General features: G+C 39.7%; 1 long non-coding RNA gene across 1 annotated transcript; it reads left to right on the top strand.

Annotated features, from left to right (window-relative positions):
• Positions 1-424: 424 nt before the first annotated feature.
• Positions 425-6,269, top strand: LOC121029762 (uncharacterized). The gene is made up of 3 exons (XR_005789879.1): positions 425-537; positions 5,184-5,291; positions 5,810-6,269. It is a non-coding gene; the product is annotated as an uncharacterized LOC121029762 (long non-coding RNA).
• The last annotated feature ends 17,538 nt before the right edge of the window (positions 6,270-23,807 follow it).

The following is a 23,807-nucleotide window of genomic DNA, read 5'->3' as shown; positions in this document are numbered from 1 at the left end:
CCCTCCCCAACCCCACGGCCAACCCCGCCCATCTGAGGCCTCTCAGCCAATAACATGAGGTGAGGGGGCGGGGTCAGGCTTGCTCTCGATTGGGTGTTGACGGGGTAACGTTGTCTTGGATCTCTCCCTCCTCCTCCCTTCTTTTGCAGACCGCGCTCGCGTGCGACGCCCCGCCCACCTCGCCCCACACTTCCCTGCTTTCGCTCGTCGCCTACCCTGGCTGAAGTGGAAGAGGGGGGCGGGCTTGAAGAAAAGATACAGCGCCGGCCGCGCGCGCGCACAGGCCGAGTGAGACTACGGCGCGTGCGCGAGTTCCGGAGCGCCACGCGCTCTCCTTTCCTTTGCAACTCCTCCGGGAGGAAGGCTCCGCCCAGTCCCCTCCCAATGCGCGTGCGCTCTGGAATCGCTTCCTTTCCCAGGTCTAAGTTCGTGTCCGCGAACTCCCGCCTCTTCGCTTTTGCTCCGCTAGGGACTTCACGTGCGCCTAGGCGGCTGCGGAGGCGGGAGCCTCGCTGGGTCGCCTTTTCGAGGGCGCAGGTTGGTGGCTTGTGGGAGGCCACGACTTAGTTTTAACTGCTGGCGCAAACTATTGAGGGGCGTCCCTTTTTCCCCTGTGGCGCCGGCGCGCCTTTCCGGAAGCTGGGAGCGTGGGCGCGCAGACAAGTTACCGCCCAAAAGTTTTGGCGACGAACTGGAGTCTTCATGTCGCGGAAAGAGTGCACAGTGCCCGCCCTACGGTTATTTGGCATCCGGAATCTACTCGCTGCCTGCGCTAGCACGGAGCAGCCACTCCCGAGTGGTTTTGGTCAAGACTTCGCTTGTAGAATTTTCTTTCAGGTTTCAGACTAAAGGTGTTACCGCTTAAATCATAGTCCGTGGCGGTAGGGAAGTGGCTAGAATGAGGTGGTCCTTTGATTCGCTCATTCAGCTTTATTTACATTTTTTTTTTAAATCTCCCTAAGTCTTTCACAGTCTTTTAGCCTCTCAAGTCCTTTAAAAATCTGGTATAAATTCACCTCTGAAGCCTTATTCTGGGCTCCTTACCTCAAGCACTCAACTCCTTTGACTTGCTGTCTCGTGTCCTAGTCTGTTGTCTTTGTGTCAGGGAGTTCCCCCACGCCCACTCCCAAGAACTACTTGCTGTGAACAATCGGTGTGATAAATGAGTGAAGGTGTATTAAGGGAGTAACAATTTTCGTTTAATCTTGAGGAACAGGGGCGATGGAGGAGAGACCCGAAAAGCAGTGGGGGCATATGATACGAACTAAAGTACTTATTAGGGAAACGGCTAGTGTTCCATTTTCGCTTCAGTAATCAGGAGCAAAGTCTGGAAAATTAGGTTGGTAGTCTTAAGTCAACAGATAGGCTTGGACTTATACTGCCCGTTTTGGAGGAGCCATTGAAGAGTTTGAAGGGGCAAATGACCGGATAAAACTTCTCTAGATTATCTACCGGATGTATTAAAGACGAGTAGGAAAAGCATGGAAAACAAGTTAGTAGGCTATGGTATTAGTGCAAGAAATGAGGAAACTTAGAACTAAGTGGCATTAGGGCAGGGGTCTGCAAGCTTTTCTATGAAGAGCCAAACATATTTTAGGCCTGTCTTTCATAATTACTCAACTGTCTTATAGTAAGAAAGCAACCTAAAAGATGCTTACAGGAATGAGCATGATTGTGTTCCAGTAAAACTTTATTTATGGACACTGACATTTTAGGTGTCATGAAATACTATTTTTTTTTCAACTCTTTAAACCTGTAAAAGCCATTTTTTGATCTACAGAGATACAAAAAGAGTCTATAGGCTATAGTTTGCTCACCCCGGTACTTTCTTGGGGCAGAATGAACAGGATTTAATTGGGAAAAGTAAGTGACCATATGGTCTAGTCTCCAATCTAGAATATTTTTGGAACTGAAAGGTGGCACTATACACTGGGAGAACAGGATTAAAATTAGATTGTCCCAGGGAAATCTGAGTGGTCATCCTGAGGTTAATGGTTAGATGTCATAACTGCTTCAGGAGTTGGTAACAGGAAATGCCAATGATGGAAACAGGATGATTAGGAAGAAACTGGTTTTGGAGAGAAGATGGATGCTTGGGATGAGATGCTTGGGGGAGAAGATAGATACAATTGGGATGATCTCAATAAGCAGGAAGAAACCACCTGAGAAGCTGCATAGCAGGCCACTCCTTGTATGTTATTGACCGAACTGGGTCACTAACTATTCCCTAAACAGTAACTGACAAGGAGCTTGGGATTACCATGTCTGGTTAGTGTTTATCTGACTTTTGGCAGGTTTTATGCAGGATTGTGGCATGCATTTCTGGACACTTAGTATCTATGGCCCCTTCCCACTAAATGACAGTAGCACACCCCTGACATTGGGGCATCAAAAAAAAAAAAAACAATCTTCTTTCCTCCCCTAGAAAGATGTTAGTTGAGTGGTTAAACCAAGTGGTTTAAACCATCAGGATTTACCTTGGAGCTGAATTATACACATGTATGTTTCTTTTCCCTGATTGGTTTGAAAGGAAGAGATGAGTTGAGCAGTATTGAAGTTGTCAAGAAAATAGAGTGGGGAATGTTGGGTAGGTAACCAACATTGTTTGCCATGAGAGTAAAAAGTCAAACATTTTCTTCTATATCCTTGATAAAATAAATATCTCAACTTCTCCACACTTGAAGCCCACCCCCCCGCCCCCGGTCTAAAGTTTTTTTCTGAGCAACTTATTCTCATTCTAAGCCCCCTGAATTGGTTGAGAAGGCAGTTCTTTCTCTGCCAGGTAATAATCCCTCACAGTAGGATATTCCTGCTTTGAATACTGTAGTAACTTTCTGCTCTTCTTTCCCTTCTTTGTTCCACGTGAAGGCACTAGTCCTGTATACTGATTTTCTTAACTTGGACACCCTATCTCCAGTGGCACTCAGCTATTTAAAGGAAACAACTCAGAAATCTCAGTTGGCACTCAAAGTCATCTATAAATCCACAAATGGCTTTGCTTCCTCCCCTTCTGCAGCAAACCTAATCTTTACACATAACTTCTATTACTTCGATGCATTTCCTTTTACAATACCTAATCTGCATCCTCCCCATTGCTAAATTCATTCCCCACTCCAAGACTTTACTCATTCTATTTCCTCATTGAGAGTGCCCTTCTTAATCCTTTCTCCACCCAAATTCTGTTACCTTCCAATTCCTTCTCTAATTCTGCCTCTGTCCCAGGCTGTATCACCCCACAATGATCTCTTTCTCTGAATTTCTACCAATTTCTTCCCTATACTATCCATTTTATTTTATGCTCTTCTTGACCATTTTGTTACTGAAACTCTGCTTTGGATCCCTACGTGTCTCCTTTTGCATCTGTAGATATTCCTTTTCTGAGTCTTTTCCACCTCCCTTTTCCTCCTTATAATCCACCCCTGCTTCACCCAGAGGTCATCTATAAGCATCTGTCATTATCTGTGTTCTTTTCTCCTCTTGTTACTCTTTTTTCCTTGACATTTTATCTACTTAGTGATTTACTTCTCATCTCTATGGAAGATGTACCTCTCCAGCCCTGACCTCTCTCTGGGAGGTAATAGTACTGGCCACCAAATATTTCCATTTCTTTTCCCACACACATAGCAGACTTGCATTTCCCTATTCCTTTGAACTCAGTGTGGCCAATGAAATGTGATTGGAAGTGGTCTGTATCACTTCCAAGTAAAAGCTTAAAGAATGCACAATTTCTAAATTTTTTTTTTTTTTCTTTTTAAAGGGAGATTCCGGGGTGGTTCAGTTGATTAGCGTCCAACTCTTGGTTTCAGTTCAGGGCATGATCTCACGGTTTGTGAGTTTGAGCCCTGCATCGGGCTCTGTGCTGACAGCATAGAGCCTGCTTAGGATTCTCTCTCCTTCTCTCTCTTCCCCTCCCCTGCTCATGCTCTCCCTCTCTCTCTCTCAAAATAAATAAACTTAAGAAAAGAATGCATAATGTCTCATGCCCTCTTTCCTCTTGGCAAAATGATGGAATGTTTTAGTTATTGCTGTATAACAAACCACTCCAAATCTTAGTGACTTAAAATAGTAACTGGTTTGGAGCACCTGGGTGGCTCAGTCAGTTAAGTGTCCAACTTTGGCTCAGGTCATGATCTCAAGGCTCACGAGTTCAAGCACCGTGTTGGGCTCTGTTGTTGACAGCTCAGAGCCTGGAGCCTGCTTCAGATTCAGTGTCTCCCTCTGTCTCTGGCCCTCCTCCGCTCATGCTCATGCTCATGCTCATGCTCATGCTCATGCTCATGCTCATGCTCATGCTCATGCTCTGTCTCTCTCTCTCTCAAAAATAAACATTAAAAAAAAGAGTAACTTTTATTATCACTAATGGTTTTGTGGATTGAATGGGCTCATGGGCAGCTGTCTTAACTTGCTTGGGGTCTCGTGGTTCCAGCCGGGGTCTCGTGGTTCCAGCCAGGTATTTTCTGGAGCTGGAGTAATTAGGAAGCTTGACTGGATGCGAGAATAGCCAAGGCTTTCTTCTTCCCAGTGTTATCCCAGGGCCTTGCTTCACAATGGCTTCTCCAGCAGAGTAACCTAATTTCTTAGTAGTTCAGGACTCTCAAAAGTGCAAAAGCTTCCAGGTCTTGTAAGTCTTAGGCCTAGAAATAACACATTCTATTGGTTAAAGCAGTCACAGGGCCAGCTCAGTTTCAAGGGGAAGAGAAATAAACTCCACCTCTTGAATGGAGACTGGGGAGAAGAGTGATAAAGAATTTGTGGCCTTCTTTAATCTGTCACCCCAACAATGTTTCATATGGTGGTTGCTTACCTCAGTGAGGGTCCTAGATTCAGGACAAAGTAGAAAAGAGCCTTTAGGTGACAGACACAGTCGTATGAATGAGAAATACATCTCTGCTGTTCTAAACCACTGAGATGTTTAGAGCTGTTTGCTAGCAAACAAAACCTAATCTACACTAATACAAAAACTGGTACTGGAAGTAGGGCACTATTGCAGCAAAAACCTAAAATATGTGGCATTGACATATACGTGTCTGTTACAAATGTTAGTGGTTGGTTGGTAGGCAGCATCCAGTTCTGATCCACTTATGAATCTCCCAGCAAATCTAGCTCAGAAATTTGAGCTCAATAAATATTTCTTAAAGAAGAGAGATTGTTTCTTATAATTCTGTTCTATTTCTTTATTTTAGGGGGAAATACTTCTTTCCTGCATCAGATATTTCTTGAAGTATGGAGTGGGTGCCATGATCTTAACTCTCAATACTCTATTCCAGTGCTACTAACAAGTTTCCTGATGTGTAAGTTTGGCACATGCAGCCCACCTTCTCCCTTTCCCCTTTCCCATGGGAGTCAGGCCTCCCACAGAAAGTGTGCTTTCTACTCTACTGCTTCATATCTTAAATTTCACAGGGGCCTGCCCATGCCAGGGGATGCTTGGGTAAGCTTAACAGGATGGGCCCTTTGGGGGAGGTTTTTTTGTTTTTTGTTTTTTGTTTTTTTTGTTTTTTTGTTTTCAGTTTTAGGAGCTAAGTTCACTGCCAAGGTAATTTAGGTAATTTAGTATCTGAACTTTTCATTTCTCCCTGGAAAATTCATATTGGGAGGGGGTCATAATCAAATTGAGCACATCTTTTTGGCTTTTAATTTTTAGAGTATTTTTAGTTATCATTTGATCTTCTTTTAGGAACTTCTATTAATGTTGAAAAAGGTAGGGGGACATAATTTGAGACAGCAATAGAGCAGGTTTTCAATTATAGCCTTGGGTACAAAACAGCCTTGGAGCTGATTTAGTGATATGTTGTTTTGACCCATTCAGGACATTCAAGGGAACAAAATCTATACCAGTGACCCCAGGAGATTCCACAAAAGGGAGAAGAGACCTTATGAAGATGCGAGCACAATTGCCCTAACTGACCTCTGACTTCTTGTCCGAGGAGGATAACCATATCCGAAGTTGATCTCAGTGGTAAGCTGAAGGCATAAGGCAATGGTCTTTATACATTTTGCTGACATACCCCCCAAATAATTTTTAAGTTGATGTGTAAAATTTTTTGTCCTAAAATTAGTTGCAAAAGATGTAATTTCTGGTTAAAGTAAATATGAATATTTTAAAATAAAAAGGGTTAAGATGCATATAATCAAATCAAATTCCATAGAAATTGAATACTCATCATCATCCATTTTTATAGAAATTTACATTATTTTTTCTATGAGTTTGTATTTTCACTCTACTTCCCCACAAGAGTTTTAAAAATATATTTTTATGTTCAAATATATTTTACTGCTTGTTCTGTCATTCTTTTCTGCAATAAAAATTTGTTTATAATTAAAAAAAATTATGACTAAAAGTTGTAAGTGTCAAAAATTTCTTCTGGGTTGAATTATTATTACAATTATGAGTACATAATTGCTTATAACAGTGTTACAAATTTCTTTTTATTTTTTAATTTTATTAAAAAATTTTTTTAAAATGTTTATTTATTTTTGAGAGAGAGAGACAGACAAAGTGGGAGCAGGGGAGGGGCAGAGAGAGAGGGAGACACAGAGTCTGAAGCAGGCTTCAGGCTCTGAGCTGTCAGCACAGAGCCCAATGTGGGGCTCGAACTCGCGAACTGCGAGATCATGACCTGAGCCGAAGTCAGACGCTTAAGCGACTGAGCCACCCAGGCACCCCACATTACAAATTTTTACACATAGCTACTAAAGAGAACTAAAATTTTATTGGAAATATGTCTCTCAATGAAATGGTTGGAGCTCCCTCTTCCCAAATAGTTCACGAATGTAATTTTTTGCTAGGAGACAGAATAGAAGGCAGAAAAAGACAGAATAATACCACTCGGTACAGGACTTACCAAAAATGACTAAATGATTATTGTAAATGCATTTCAAAATGCATTTATATAAAATAGAATACCATATGTAGAAAACTGCATATCTAAATCTCCATAAAAGTTAGGGATGAATAATGATGTTAAGAAATGGTTAACCAATGACAATGAGCAGTAGTGTTTGAGTAAAACAATATAGATTTTCTTTATTCAGTAATCTTTAGGTGAAAATTAATGAAAATATTTTCTCCTGTGAGTCTGTATAATTGCTCAAGAAAATACAAAACATTGACTGACTTCTGATACATATTTCTTTTATGTATACCACTGATCTGTTTATTGGAAATTTGTAATTTTTTAACATTTTTTTCCTTGAAATCCTCTGAAATATGTAACTGAGACATAGGAGAATGAGATTTTACATCAAGTTCTTTCTCATTTCTGAGCAGGTGTGCCTTGTAGCTGACTAGTATTTCCCAGAATGTTTTCCACAAATTTTCCATATTTGAATTCTGAGACAGATATATGAAATTTTGCTGTGAGTTTGTTACCCAGATGAAGTAAGGCTCAACCTTCTTCAGTATTTCTCTTTGGTATCTCAACAGGATTCTTTGGCATTGTCAGGGAGTGGAAGCGGAAATAGTATTGGACCATTTCTGTGCTTCTCTCTTAACAGATGTATAAGATGAGGAAAATCAGGAAATCTTCCTACAGGCTTAGCGTGCCTCGATTAAATTAAATATTGACATTGGCATTAGCATTGTTTCTTTGGTGACTCAGATGCTTTTTTTTTTTAAGTTTATTTTATTTATTTGTTTATTTATTTATTTATTTATTTATTTATTTATTTATTTATTTTTACCATTTTATTTAATGTATTTTTTTAATTTACATCCAAGTTAGTTAGCATATGGTGCAACAATGATTTCAGGAGTAGATTCCTTAATGCCACTTACCCATTTAGCTCATACCCCCTCCCACAACCCCTCCAGTAACCCTCTGTTTGTTCTCCATATTTAAGAGTCTCTTATGTTTTGTCCTCCTTCCTGTTTATATATTATTTTTGCTTCCCTTCCCTTATGTTCATCTGTTCTGTGTCTTAAAGTCCTCATATGAGTGAAGTCACATATTTGTCTTTCTCTGACTGACAAATTTCGCTTAGCATAATACTCTCTGGTTCCATCCGCGTGGTTGCAAATGACAAGGTTTCATTCTTTTTGATTGCCAAGTAATACTCCATTGCATGTATGTGTATATGTGTGTGTGTATACATACATATATATACACACATATATATACATACATGGATGAAGAAGATGTGTGTATGTGTGTGTGTATATATGTATACACACATATACATATACATATATGTATACATATATACACACATACATACCATGTATGTATACATGTGTACACATGTGTATATACATATATGTATACATATATATGTATACATATACACACATACATACATACATACCACATCTTTATCCATTCATTCATCGAGATGGACATTTGGGCTCTTTCCATACTTTGGCTATTGTTGATAGTGCTGCTATAAACATGGGGGTGCATGTGCCCCTTTGAAACAGCATACCTGTATCCTTAGATAAATATCTAGTACTATAATTGCTGGGTCATAGAGTAGTTCTATTTTTAGTTTTTTGAGGAACCTCCATATTGTTTTCCAGAGTGTCTGCACCAGCTTGCATTCCCACCAGCAGTGCAAAAGAGATCCTCTTTCTCCACATCTTCCCTAACATCTGTTGTTGCCTGAGTTGTTAATGTTAGCCATTCTGACAGGTGTGAGGTGGTATCTCATTGTGGTTTTGATTTGTATTTCCCTGACGATGAGTGATGTTGAGCATTTTTTCATGTGTCGGTTGGCCATCTGGATGTCTTCTTTGGAGAAGTTCTATTCATGTCTTTTGCCCATTTCTGCACTGGATTATTTGTTTTTTTGGTGTTGAGTTTGAGAAGTTCTTTATAAAGGATTTTAGATACTAACCCTTTATCTGATATGTCATTTGCAAGTATCTTCTCCCATTCTGTCGGTTACCTTTTAGTCTTCCTGATTGTTTCCTTCGATGTGCAGAAGCTTTTTACTGTGATGAGGTCCCAATAGTTCATTTTTGCTTTTGTTTCCCTTGCCTCCAGAAGCTTTTTTGTACACGGGAACATTTGTCATCGTAAGATCTGGGATGAGTGAGAGGGTGTCTGTTTTTTATAAGTGGGAAAAGAAGGATTTTTACAGGAAGTTGGAAAAACAGAATTGTTGTGACATTTCAACTTCAGTCATATTTTAGGCAGCTCAGTTTTAGGAAACAGTAGATGAAAGTTGAATAAATGGGATTGATTTCCTAAAAATCATCTGTGTTTTCCTTGGAAAGTACTTATAGAATCCCAGTGTAGATAGACTCCAGTTTGAAAACTACTAAGTTTAAGACAATAAAATTATGTAGGGAATACAGTGTAGTTGCAGGGGATTCTATTAACGCTCTTAGCCTCTTGGGCCTCTTGGCCTCTTCCCCATTGGCAAGATGCTGAATGGTGAGAAACTAGGTGAGAAAGCTCAGCCTTGTGGCCAGTTTTACTCTTGGAGCAAGGCTGCCATCAGGAATCATGCCTTCTGGTCTGTTTCTTTTTACTGCAGATTTTACAGGGACATGTCTTCAAGTGGGTGGAGGGGAGAGTCTCTGTCATCCTGCTCTGCCAGTCAGTGACTCAGTGGTAAGTATGTCTGCTCCCATTGGTGGTGCCTTGTTCCCAGCATCAGCTTTATCAGTAAGAGTGATAATTCTCAGCTGTCTACTGTTTTGCCTGTTTTTCAGTTTGTTCACAACTTGGTAGGAAGAAGGATGTGGTTTACTGTGTCCCCTAAATACTCTCCATTCTTAATAGTGCTATGAATATTAACACAATAAATATGTACTGTGAGTTTTCCTGAGTTCTTTTAGCCATGAAGTTATTATCAATGCTGCTTGTTTTTTTTTCCTAATAGATTTGTGCATAGCAGTAAGTGTAGTTTGTTTTCAAATGTTATTTTCCAAGAGACTATCACTGGGCAATATACATAAAACATCAGAAGAGTTAAGTTCAGGAGAAAAAGAATTGCTCTGTAGCCTTAAAGAGTTCTTTAACATACACTATGTCCCAAGTTTCACAGAAGGTGAATGAATACATTAATGGGTTGACTGAGGAAATTGGGCTTGCTATTCTGTTTCTTCCTGTGCTATAATTTACCTAGGTTGCTAAGCCTTAGTTTGAACATTCATAAAACAATGGCATAAAGTATGGCCATTATATGAGAAAATAAGATTATAAAGCAAAATAAGGAAGTGATAACTAATAGAAGCTCTGGGCATAAATATCTCTCGAATTTCAAGGAAATGGCCCTTTTTAAAGGGACACAAACCTACATTCTCTAAGCACTTGGGTCTTTATAAAATGACCTATGTTTGTGATTGCAAAAAAATCTGTCAAGTTTAAAAGGTTTAACACAAAATAAACTCTTCTTGAATTCTCTACAATGGATTTGTGCAGATAATTCAAGTATTGTCCTACACTAGCAGAAATTTTGACTGACTTTGACTTTGTTGTGGTTATTGAAAGGAAGTTCTCCAGTAGAACCCTGCTTTTTAAAAGGAAACAGGTTCAGGAATTTCTGACAAGAAGAACCAAAAGATCACAGTTTTGATTCTTCTTTTCCTCTGCCCTCTAACATCTAATTTAACATCAAGTCCTATTGACCCTGTTTCCAAAATAGTATATCAAACATGACCAGCCACTTCTCCATAGGTCTACTGCTACTATCCTAGTATAAAATCAGTTGCTCTGATTTGGACAATGACAACAGCTTCTTGTTTGTCCATTCTTACCTTCTTTGTCATTAACCATTTAACAATATAAATCAGACTCTATCACTTCTCTATCTATACTTCGCTAATGTCTTTCTTTTCCATTGTAATAAAATCCAAACTCCTTATCATGGCCTATATCATCTATTCTACACCTACCTTATGGTCACTCTCCTATTACCTTCCTTGCTCATTATGTTCCAGCCATATTGTTTTTCCATCTTTGTTTGAATATTCCAAGCTCATTCCTATCTTAGATTTTCTAAGGCCTGACTGAGAATATTCTCATCACTTAGGACTCAGCTCAAATGTTCACCCCTCAAAGAAGCTGATGTATGTCTAAAGGCTCATACTCTGTCTCCCTCAACTTCAATCATTCCCTATCCTGCTTAATTTTCTTTATCACATTTAGCACTACCTGAAATTATCTTATTTTTACATGTTTATTTTCTATCCCTCTGCTCACCCCCAATAGAATGTGATTCCGTGATGGTAGAGCTGTTGGTCCTGTTTCCTGCTGTGTTGTCACAGTTTAGAATGAAGGTTGTCATTGATGGGAGTTATTAAATATTTGCTGAATGAATGAATGAATTTTGCCAGTTTTTGCCATCATATGGAGGTTTTTCCCTCTAGGGCAGAACTTAACCAAGCTACAAGATTGACATATAAAACCCTTATGTCAATATGTTAGTTTTCAGTGAGCAATATAACTGTCACATGGACTCAGACTTGCACTGATATGACCTGTTGAGGATTTTCTGCCTATGGGCTGACAAACAAAAGACTGGGGATTAAGGCAGAGACTTTTTGGGAAAAAATAGAATACAAGAAATGGGAATTAGATGGCTTGTATAGTTAAATATATCCATTTATTTAACAAATGTTTATAGGTATATGACTGTGTTCTGTGCTAGGTACTGAAGAATCAACAAGGAATAATATCAAGTACCAGCCCTTATGGGTTTGCAGTCTAGTTGGGGAAGCTGGTGATAAACTGACAATTACAAATAAATGTCAAAAGTACTCTTTTTAGGTTAATGTCAGGGTGATATGTTTACACCTAGAAGGGAAACTGAGCCTTGGGGGACTGAAGTGAGTTTCCCAGGAAATGTTATTTGAGCTCTGAGGAATTAGCCAGGCAGAACAAGGAATGGCATGGTGGGGGAAGGGTAGTGCTGGCAAAAGCTGCAGTCCAACCAAAGGTCTAGAACCTGGAGAAAGCAGGGCTTTCTAAAAACTCCAAGTAGATCTATGTGGCTGGAGTCGAGTTTGAGGTTGGAGCGGGGTAGGGTGAGAAGGCTGGTGATAAGAGCCATGGACTTCGGTTTGGAGTTTATCCTGATAAGAGGTAAAAGGGAGCCATAGAAAGTTTTTGTTTTGGTGGAGAGATGGAGTTCTTCTTTCACATTGCCAGAGTACAGCCAGTACTTTGCATTCTTTTGTCACAAAGATTTTTCCATGAACATCTGGGTAAGGTCCACACTCCTTTTCCTTGCACACAAGACCTTTCCTTTGCTCACTCTCAGCCTTATATCTGCTGCTCTCCATTGTGTATTCTGTGCTCTAACCTGCCAAATTTCTCAGTTTCCAGACTCACTCTCCAATCTTTAATTATGCTTTTGTATCCCCCATTTCTGTTAGTACCCTCACCCACCCCGCTTCCAAAAAATGTTATTGGATTATTCTTCAAACTACAAAACTACATGTTCTTTGCAACAAGCCAAATAAAACAAATGTGCAAAGAAAAAGTTAAAACTTTCTTTCTTCCTCTCACCATTAAACCCATGTACAATGTGCTTAAAATATTTTTATGCTCTGAATGCTCAACTATATTTAATAAATACTCTAAAATATTTTTAACTAACGTAGATCTATGCTGTAAAATTTGTACAGCTTTCACCCCCATTCCCCAAACAATATGGGCATCATTCCAGTACCTGCTGGCTGTCAGACCCTATGTTTTATCTCATTTCCTGCACAACTAACATATGAGGTAGATACTCTTATCCCCAGTGGGTAGATGAGGAACTGAGATGTGATTAGTTTGCCCAAGGTTGCACAGCTAGTGATTGTGGGAGCAGCAGTTTGAACTTGGGGAATGTAGCTCTCAAGTCCACAGTGCTAGCCACTGACTTTTACTGTCTCCCAAATAACGCTATTTTTGTTCTTTTTAATAACTGCACAATGTTTATATTCAGACTTTATTTGGTCACGCCCCTACTGGTGAATGTTGAGGGTTATGTGTGTGTGTGTGTGTGTGTGTGTGTGTGTGTGCGTGCATGTGTTTTGCCACTACTTAAAATGCCTCAATATGTAATTCTCCAAAGTGGGATTTGAGGTCAGAAGGCTCTCCAAAGTGGGATTTGAGGTAAGAGGGCTCATTCATTCATTTATTTTTAAACAAAATCCAAACAAAAAAGCACCATTAGGATAACTGTGAATGCCTTTAAATAATGACTTTTTAATTATATAAATATTTTATTTTTTATTAAAATTTTTTATTTTATTTATTTATTTATTTATTTATTTAGAGCATGAGCAGGGGAGGGGCAGAGATAGAGGGAGACAAAGAATCTGAAGCAGGGTCCAGGCTCTGAGCTGTTAGCACAGAGCATGATGTGGGGCTTGAACTCACAAACCGTGAGATCATGACCTGAGCTGAAGTCGGATGCTTAACCGACTGAGCCACCCATGTACCCTATATAAAGATTTTAAATAAACAGTCTTTCATTATTACGTACATTGTTAAGACTCTGAATTTTGACAAACTGAGTTTAGCTGAGCTACCTGTAATAGCTTAGCTAATTATTTGCATTTGTATCCAGAAATGCATATTTTTGTACCCAATTATCATAGTAAATATGCTAGTTATTTGCTAGCTTACTTTGTTTTGGAGACAAATGTGTCCAATCTTATTCAATAATTGTATAACACATTTCAACACTTCAAAAACAGTGCCTGGGACTAGTATACAGCATGGTAGTTTATTCAGAGGTTTTTTTCTTATATGGATTTTTTCTCCTGACTATACCTTCAGCTTATATCTTAGTTTGTCATTATCTCTTATAGCAGAAAGTGCTCCCTAAATGACAGTTGATAAGTAAGTTATTAATATTGTTTTAAATACATTTTTTCTTGCATTATTGAATGTTCTTCCCCTTTAGAGAGCAACCTTGAAGATTTTATTTTTCATTTAGCTTTATGTATGTCTTCAGAGAAGAAAACTAAATCTTATTGTTTTCATAAATAGCTATCTAATATCAGTTCTGAATTATTTTCTTGTTAATTAAAGAATAACCCAGATAGAAGTGCTAACTGGCATAGTGATAGTTTGCCTTTGTATTTTAGAACCTATTGGCCACCAGTTAATACTGCATCTTGGTAGATATCTTCCTTCCCATCTCAGACAATAAGTTTCAAATGGTACAAATAAAGAATATACAATATTATCATCAATTTCTCCCCAAACTTTGAACAACCTCACCATGAATGACATTTATGTACTACATTTTTTTTTTAACCTACAGGCTACCATGTGGGGAAAAAAATATGAGAAGGTTTTATTGACTAGATTTATTTTAATATTGAACATTTTTTTTGACATTATCTGAGCTTGTGCACCAAAGATGTGACACAGGGTCAGAACTAGGGCAGGGATGCACTTATTTCAAATTCAGAATTTAAGAGGGTGCCAAATAGCTCTGTAATCAAGGTATATCCTATTTTGGTGTAATATTTTTTGAATAAAAATTAAGGCCAAAACATTAAAAATTTAAGTAAAGATCATAAGAGATCTACATTCTGGTGTTTTGGGGCACCATTAATCTGTTTGAATACTGGGTGAAAAATGAGTGGAAAAGGAGAGATCTCGCTGTTTTCTTCTTTGGTTTAAAGACAAAATGGATCTAAACTTACTACCCCATCTCATACATAGCATCATTAGATTAGCATTATTTCAGTCAACATGGTAACTTTAATGAATTGAAACCACTATCTTCTATCATATATATTTACTGTATAAACATATCATTATCTTACCTATAAATTTGTTTAAAGTATTACACCACTTGGAAAGCTGAATGGAAATTTACAAAGAAATACAGCTGACCCTTGAACAGCACAGTTTTGAAATGTGGAGGTATACTTACACAGGGATTTTTGGGCATACTTATTTTTATTATATATAGTCAAACTGTTATGATTCAAGGGTTATGTATGTAGCATTCTAACAGCCCACTTATTGATATTTTTAGCTTCTTAAGGTTTTCTTTTTTTTGGCACTGTGGATGATAAAACAGCACACCTTCATTTTGATATGCTGCTGGACTTCAGGTGAGGTTGAGAATTTTTCTGTATATTTTTGAGGTATTTGCATTTCTTCTTCTATGATCTGTCCATTCATTTCCTCTTTTGTGCATTTTTTTGTTGTTGGATTGCTTGTCCTTTATCATTTTTTTGGTGGGGGGGATGTTTATAGTAGTAGTAATATTAACCTTTTTTTCTAACATGTGTTCAAATAGTTTTTACTCTTTTACATTCACTTGTCTTGATTTTTTAAAAGGCATCTTTTAACTTATAGAAATGTTTAATTTTTTATGTGGTTAAATCTGTTAGTCTTTCCCTTCATGGCTTTTGGGCTTCCTGAAATTGACAGTTTTTTGGTATCTCTTTTCATTAAAGATTGGGACAGCCAGCCAAGACTCTGGAGAGTGCTTGATGGGCTTTGATAACTTTTGTCTCAGGCTCTTTTACTTGTGTTGCTACCTCCCACTCTCCTTCTTCTGAGGGATCTGTTCTTTTTTAGGATTTGTTATTACATTCAAGCAAAGCCTTTCTTTTTTTTTTTTTTATTTTAAATTTTTTTTTTTCAACATTTATTTATTTTTGGGACAGAGAGAGACAGAGCATGAATGGGGGAGGGGCAGAGAGAGAGGGAGACACAGAATCGGAAACAGGCTCCAGGCTCTGAGCCATCAGCCCAGAGCCTGACGCGGGCTCGAACTCACGGACCGCGAGATCGTGACCTGGCTGAAGTCGGACGCTTAACCGACTGCGCCACCCAGGCGCCCCTCAAGCAAAGCCTTTCTGACCTAGGAGTCATTTGTCACTTATAAAAGTGTGCTTGCATATCTTTGCTCTGATTCACTGTGCAGATTTTCTGTTTTTCTCCTTGTTTTAAGAAGCAATCACCATGTGGTCTTCTATTTTATGCTTTGTGTTTTGGGCCATCTGCAGCCTCTGAGTTATTAAGCTTTTTAGAGGCACTCTAATGGGGAGGCATGCCCTTGGTATAAGAAATGTGGATGGTGAAGATAAATTGGTAATGTGGAGGTCATGGGCTTAATGGTGAGTTTGATTCTTTGATTATACCTGTATAATCCTGGGAGGTTGTTATAAGCCTCAGAGCCTTTTCCCATAAAATGGAAGTGATAATACTGCTCTGAGGCTACTTTTTGACAGTGCAAGAAAGGCCTCTAACTTCTTTCTTTTTGGTCATGTTTCAAGAATATTTTAATGAGGTGAGGTCTTCACAAATTACCTTGGTACCCCTTTTGGCAAAACAAATTCTTTTATTTGCTGTCAGCCCATAAAAGAAGGATAAAATTTCTTGGCCTTAAAGACTGAAATCCTTTACAGAGTGTCTGGAATGAACTGCCCTTATTTCATTATTGAAAAGAGAAACTTTTAAACTCTTAGTGGAAATTAAATTTGAGACCATTTTACACAAACCATGGCTTAGGACCAAACATAGAGCATATGTAGGTAAAGGGTAGACATGAGGGAGAAGAGTCTGGCCTGCATTTTGGTGGATTTCAAAATGTGCACAGAATTTGTTCACATCTTCATTAGTGGGCTCAAAGAAAAGAAAGTTACAAGGGATCTAGAGTTACCACCCGTGCCTGCCCCCTGCCCTCAAGCTGGTGATCATAAAACCAATTTATGAATGCAGTTTGTTAAATTGCTCAACTGATTGTATTTCTGGATGTTAACTAATTTTAGAGGATTTGGGGCTAGGTATGGGGAGCTGAGAAGTTGGTCTCAGGAGAAGTGGATCTCAGGAGAACTTATGCCTGACCCTGTGTAATGATCTGCTTTATTCTTTGCCTCCCACATCCACATTTGAGGCAGCATAGACCTGAATCCGGTAGACAAGAGGAAAGAGGACTGACAAAACCAGATCCTAGTTTAAAAGTCTTGCTGTCCTTCAAGCTCAGGCCTTGACAGGTTCAGACTTTATGCATGAACTCAAAGCAACTAACATATTTGAATGCCATGTTAAGACACTGTGAGATGGTGAGTGTATATGTAAGGGAGAGAAAGAAAGAGAAGGGGTAAAGGAGACGGAATAGTGGGTATAGAATTAAGGCAAAGTTCTTGCCCTCAAGTAGCAGAAACAGTTAACTCAAATGCCTAGAAGGCCAACTACATTAAGTTAGTCAAGTGGTTTTGCACATATAAGAAAAACAACATAGTGAGCAGGATGAATGACAACAGATACTTGTGTCACTAACAAAGGAGGTGGTGGGGGCTATGGCAAACTGAAGTGTGCATCTCTGTTTACCAGGAGTAGCCCATGCAATGATCTAGCAGATCTAGTTCTCAAAGTAGGGTTCCTGGACCAGCAGCATCAGACTTGCCTGGAAATTTATTAGACATTCTAGTTTTCAGGCTATCCCTGACCTACTGAATCAGAAATTCTGAGAGTGGAGTCCTGCATTCTATATTTTAACAATCTCTCTGTGATTCTGATGCTCCCTAAAATTTGAGTGCTGCTTTGTGGGAATTTGGACCCAGTGTTACGGGATTTTTTGCTTTTTCAAAAAGATGCTAGAAAACTAAATTTTTATGGAACTATACAGATTTTTAGATATTAAAAACTACAGAGAGTATATGTAATTTGGGGAGGGCCGTAGAAAACTACTTGTATAGGCCACACTGTAACCAAAGAAAGTACATCTGTGGGCCTTGTGGTCTCCATGCCTCCAGTTTCAACTTATAATATAAATCAAATATCATGTTGACAATGAATAACTGAAAATACTGCTGGACTGGAGGCATGACTCTCAGTGAGTATTCATGGGTTGGAGGGAGACAGTGTGGCAGTAGAGTCTGGCAGAGGAGGCTTTTAAAAGCTGCACAAATTCTTCCCCAGCCCAGATGCTTCCTCACTTCCCTCTGTGGTGAAAGCTGAAGGATTTTGAACTACTGTACCTCTTGTAAGTCCAGAGTGTCCCTCAGGTGTGCAATAAAGAAGAAAAGAAGACTTTGTCACAGTTCTAGAACACTATGGTTTTTAAACTACTTCCACACCTGTCCTTTCATCACATCTGTCCATTAAACCTGTGCAACAGGTATGACAGGTATTGTCTCCTTTAGAGCTGCCCAAATAGGCTGGGTGAGGTTAAGTGATTTGCCTGAAGTCACCCAGTTTGTAAGGAGTAAACATGAGACTAGATACCTAATCTTATAACTTCTAGAGTTTTTCTCCCATACATAGTTCCACATATTTACGTGTACTGGTTTATCCCTACCACCAGTAATTCTTTTTTTTTTTCAACGTTTTTTGTTTTTTTGTTTTTTTTATTTATTTTTGGGACAGAGAAATACAGAGCATGAACGGGGGAGGGGCAGCGAGAGAGGGAGACACAGAATCGGAAACAGGCTCCAGGCTCTGAGCCATCAGCCCAGAGCTCGACGCGGGGCTCGAACTCACGGACCGCGAGATGGTGACCTGGCTGAAGTCGGACGCTTAACCGACTGCGCCACCCAGGCGCCCCCCACCAGTAATTCTTAAAAGGATCTGATGTGGCTTGCTTTATTATGACTGGTGACTGACTTTTACCATGTGTTATGATCAAGCCCCAGCCAATCTCCTCCCTGGCTTGGTGTGCTGCCTGGGGCCCCAGATCGTCTTCCTTTTGCCTCCTGTGAAACCCAAATACCAGTCACCATTCTTGGGGACCCTTGGCCATCACCACCTCTGCACTTGGGCTGTATCTATTTGGAGTTCCTGGTTTCCCTCTTCTGACCTGTCTTGCCACCCACTAAGCCTCAGGGGGATACTCTGAGTCCAGGCTGTTTCTAGTACAGGTGATAGGTTACATGGACATCGGTTGTCTAACTGAACTGAGCTCATTTTGCATAAGCTGCTGAATAGCTGCCATAGCAGTGGCTTTCTGACACATGGCAAATCTGGATGATAAACAATGTACATTACCAGGGGAGTGAGAATTATAATTCTTCAAGTATTCTCCCCAGTCTAGCTTAAAATAGAGTAGTCATGCATCTGCATAGCACTACCAGAAGAATTGTAGTAGTTTGTAATTTCTAGGATCCATTAAATACTACTTTGAGGAATTCTGGAATGCATTGTGGCTTATCTTCCACACAGTCTTTTTTTTTTTTTTTTTTTTAACTTGATGTATTTATTTTGAGAGAGAGAAAGCACACATGGAAGGGACAGAGGGAGGAAGAGAGAATCCCAAGCAGGCTCCGCACAATCAGCATGGAGCCGAATGCAGGGCTCAAACCCGTGAACTGTGAGATCATGACCTGAACCAAAGTTGGACGCCTAACTGACTGAGTCACCCAGGCACTCCCCCACACAGTCTTTTGAAGGGGGCTAGGATTAGGGAGAGACACATGCAGAGAAACATAGAGACAGAGACAGAGAAAGACACAGAGACGCAGAGTGAGAGAGAGACAAAGAGAGAGAGACAGAGAGGTAACTACCTAGCGAGTATGAAAGCCCTGCTGTGTGTATTTGTAGAAGGAAATGGAGAAGGTTCCTTTTGCTAGCACCTTGCTTTTGCCAGGATTGGCTTCATTACAGTTTTCTTAATCAGGGATAGCAGATCCCCAGTGGGAAGGGTGTATTTCAGCCTTATCTTGGATGCTTCCTTACTTTACTTGACTTAATTCAAAACTACAAACAGCTTAGTGTGTAGCTTGTACCATTTCCTTTGCATATAATGAAAGTTTTATTTTAAAAAAGTCCCCATAACCATTTTTGCTGTTTTTCTACAGTAAGAATAATCAAAAGAGAATTCTAAATACTTTATGAGCCATTTTTACTTGACAAAATAGTTTTTCTGAGCCAGACCTCTCACTCTGAAACTTAGGGGCAGGAGAACTAAACTTTTATAGGAAAACTATGAATTCTTGTACATTGTCATATACTGCTCAAGGGCTTTTATTTTTTTAAAAAAAATTTTTTTTTCAACGTTTATTTATTTTTGGGACAGAGAGAGACAGAGCATGAACGGGGGAGGGGCAGAGAGAGAGGAAGACACAGAATCGGAAACAGGCTCCAGGCTCTGAGCCATCAGCCCAGAGCCCGACGCGGGGCTCAAACTCACGGACCGCGAGATCGTGACCTGGCTGAAGTCGGACGCTTAACCGACTGCGCCACCCAGGCGCCCCGCCCAAGGGCTTTTAAAAATAATTTTTTACTTTTCTTATTTTCATTAGATGTAATGGTAAAACCCAGTTTTACCTCAAAATAAGGAGAGCATCAAATCTCAAACCGAAATATAAAAAGAGAAATTTCTTATTGATTCTGCTTAAATCTTCCTAGTGAAAATATTAAGCAGAAAAATTATCATATAGGAAAGCCATCTTTGATTTCAGTACAGATTTCAAACATCATATTTTTAAACTTGGGGAGAGATGTGTAAATTCAGTTTTTCCCATTGGCCTAGACTCAAGCACCTGCCTTTCTGTTGTGCAGTTACGTCCCCATTAACAAATGATCTGGAAGTAAAATCCTTTAGTCAGCTGTGGTCAAACAGGAAAATCTTCATGAAGTATTCCAGACAGGAAAGCATGTGCTCAGCCAGGTCTGCCTGAGAACAAACAGCATCATTAAGGACCCTCAGGCAGTAGCATCTGTCTCTCTGTCTGTCTACACTCCTCTGCAGATCAGCAAGGTGGCAAGTCCTCACAGTTTCTCTTTGGGTCTCTATTTTTTCCTTTTTCTGCCATTTCCTTCTCTTGGTCATGATTCTCCCCACCATCACAGGGCTGGGCTCTAGCCCTTCCCTCCAATATCAGTTGTTTTCACGCATTGTCAGGCTGCCAGATTCTCCTTTCTAGAGCCTGGGATCCTCTTTGTGATAATTCTTCCTGTCCCACCTTTAGGCACTCTCTCCTCCTCCCTCCATCAAAACATGAAAGGATCATAAGGCCCAGATAGGATGGTTCTAGCTGTACACTACTGCCATTGAGCTGTTCTGGGGAGAAGGTGTGTAGGACTAACCATGGTGTACTTTCTGGAGGCTGAGATGCCTCATCCTCAGGCAGTGAAGATGGCAGCAAAGACCCAGGCCACCTGTAGACAGTGAAGTCCCATGAAGCAGGTCCTGCCCATTCCTGTCTCTTGTGTCCTCACTCCCTTGAATTTGCACTCACCTTCCCTCTGTCTTAGAGAGTTCCATTGCATATTTTATGTTTTAAGAATGTCCAGTGCTATTTTAATAAACATTTAATTCTGTTTTCATACTGTATAAAATACTTTTTCAGAAATTGGGATAAGACTCTCAATAAATTGGGATGAAGACTCTCAATGCTTTTTGTATTATTTCCATGTCTAAAAATAGTTTAGGGGCACCTGGATGGCTCAGTTGGGTAAGCACCCTACTCTTGATTTTGGCTCAGGTTGTTATCTCGTGGTCATGGGATCGAGCTCCACTCCATGTAGGGCTCTGTGCTGGCAGTGTGGAGCCTGGTTGGGATTCTGTCTCTCCCTCTTTCTCTGTCCCTCCCCTGTTCTCTCTCTCTCGATAAATAAATAAACTTAAAAAAAATGAGTTTATTACAAAGAAATATGTTGATGGACTATAATATCTTCATTAATAGAAGAAATTTTAGTAAACTGACTCAATTGTTACTGAGGAATATTTTAATTTGCTTTATGACAAAATAGAAATAGCAAGTAATACATTAACAATAGTTAATTTTTTATTTATTACATCCGTATTAAAATAAAAATAAAGGAAAAAATATAGAAAACGTTACTTATAATCCTACCACTCCATATTATTTGTTTTTATCTTCCTATGCTCCCTTCTAGGCCCACACGATGTATTTGTGAAGCTGCTGGATACGGTTCCTAACGCACCTCTATGGTAGAGGAATTCTTGTCAAAAGTTGTATTACATTTGGGGGTTGTATTCAAATTAGGTTTTAGTAGTATCCACCTGTTTAATTAGCTGCATTAACCAGCTTTAGTCTACTATCTCAGAACTTTGGCTGTACTATTGTAATATTGAGATTCATTTTTTTTTTTTTTTTGGTGGTGGTGGAGCTATGATTTTATTACCACCAGCATATGGAAGAAAAGCTTTGTGACACTAAGATTTTCATTGTATGTTTCACTATATATAGTGAGTTTGTGGGTATTAATAGGCCTTTACATGTAAGAGTTGAAATCCCTCTTTATCTTGGATTCCTGTGTCCTGTGAACATCATGGAAAATTTTCTGCTCAAGATAGGCAGTGGATTGGGTCTAAAGTAATTATCTACCTTGTCGTATTCCTAATGCATATTCCCAAACTTAGGGGACAAACAACTCAGGCTTCTCCCTCTTCATGGTTTTCTTTCTGAAATTGCAGATTTCTTTTTTTTTAAATTTTTTAAATGTTTATTCTTGAGACAGACAAAGCGTGAACAGGGGAGGGGCAGAGAGAGAGGGAGACACAGAATCTAAAACAGGCTCCAGGCTCTGAGCTGTCAGCACAGAGCCCGACACAGGGCTCGAACCCACAAATTGTGAGATCATGACCTGAGCCGAAGTCGGATGCTTAACCAACTGACCCACCCAGGTCCCCCTGAAATTGCAGATTTCTTGTCTTGGTGTTTACGAAGCTTGCCTGATTACCAAAATCATCTAAAGTACAGGAGAAAAACACAATTTCCCGGGCCCTTTTCAGAGCTTTTGAATCAGAATTCTGAGGGATGGCTTGTTTTAAATAGGCACCCTAGTAATTTTTACAATCTAGGCAAATCTGGGAAGCAGTCATTTATTTGAAGCCAGTTCATAGCTGCTGGCTCACACATTTGCTCTGCCCACATTTAAAGAGAGGAAGCCAGCAATTCCATCCTCGGGAGACCAACAGCTGTGTAGGTCCTGTCCTTATTCCATTCCATATATGGCTGTGGCCATGACTATATGAAATATAGCACAGGAGAGCAGGCCAGTATGGGAAGATGATCCACTCCCCCCATACACACCCAATGTCATCATATAGAAGTCTACCACAACCTTCAGTTTTGCCAGTGAAGAAGGAGAAATATATAGGTGGGGTTATTTTCTCTGCATCACTTACAACTTTGGAATTGTGTTCCTTACAGAAATTTTAATTATGTACATGATGGGATATATGCATGTGTGTGTGTGTTTAGAATTTTTCTTTATGCTTTTTTTCATGTGGTTACTGGGTTATTTTAATGTTTATTTTTGAGAGAGAGACAGAGCATGAGCAGTGGAGGGGCAGAGAGAGGAGACACAGAATCTGAAGCAGGCTTCAGTCTCTGAGCTGTCAACAAAGAGCCCAACCCCAGGCTTGAACTCACTGACTGTGAGCTCATGAACTGAGCCAAAGTTGGAAGCTTAACCCACTGAGTCACCCAGGCTCCCCAGTTATTGGTTTATTTTAAATTCAGTTTATGCACTGAAAAATTGCTCCTTTATTAATTCCAGTGCTATTAATTTGAAAGTTAAGCAGAGTTTATACAACTTTAGGTCATTGCCCACATCTGGAATAGTATTCTCTGAAGTAGGCTGGTCCCAAAGTTGTGAAATAATGGGGCTTTTTGAGTTTGCACTTATTTCTTGAGTCTCTCTCCTTGCCCTGGGGGATCAGGGCCCTCCTGTTGTCCTCTAGCTGCCCATCCTATCTACGCTCCCCACCCCCCTTCCCTGGCAGTGCCCCGTGCTCCAAAATTATCTTTCCCTCCCTTTTAAGTTCTTCTGAGTCAAAAGATAAAAATAGAATAACAACGGTAAAACATAACCCAGTAACTCTCATTCCCTAGATTTAGCGATCTCAGACAGCTGGTAGAAAGAAAAGAATGGATGAAATGAATTCATGCCATGGTGAGAATGACTGATTGGATGACTTACTAC

The sequence above is a fragment of the Herpailurus yagouaroundi genome, unplaced genomic scaffold (genome assembly GCF_014898765.1).
Source record: "Herpailurus yagouaroundi ecotype Mexico unplaced genomic scaffold, PumYag 28, whole genome shotgun sequence".
Lineage (NCBI taxonomy): Eukaryota > Metazoa > Chordata > Mammalia > Carnivora > Felidae > Herpailurus > Herpailurus yagouaroundi.
The sequence above is the reverse complement of the archived record's forward strand: the minus strand, read 5'-3'. Positions and strand labels throughout refer to the sequence as shown.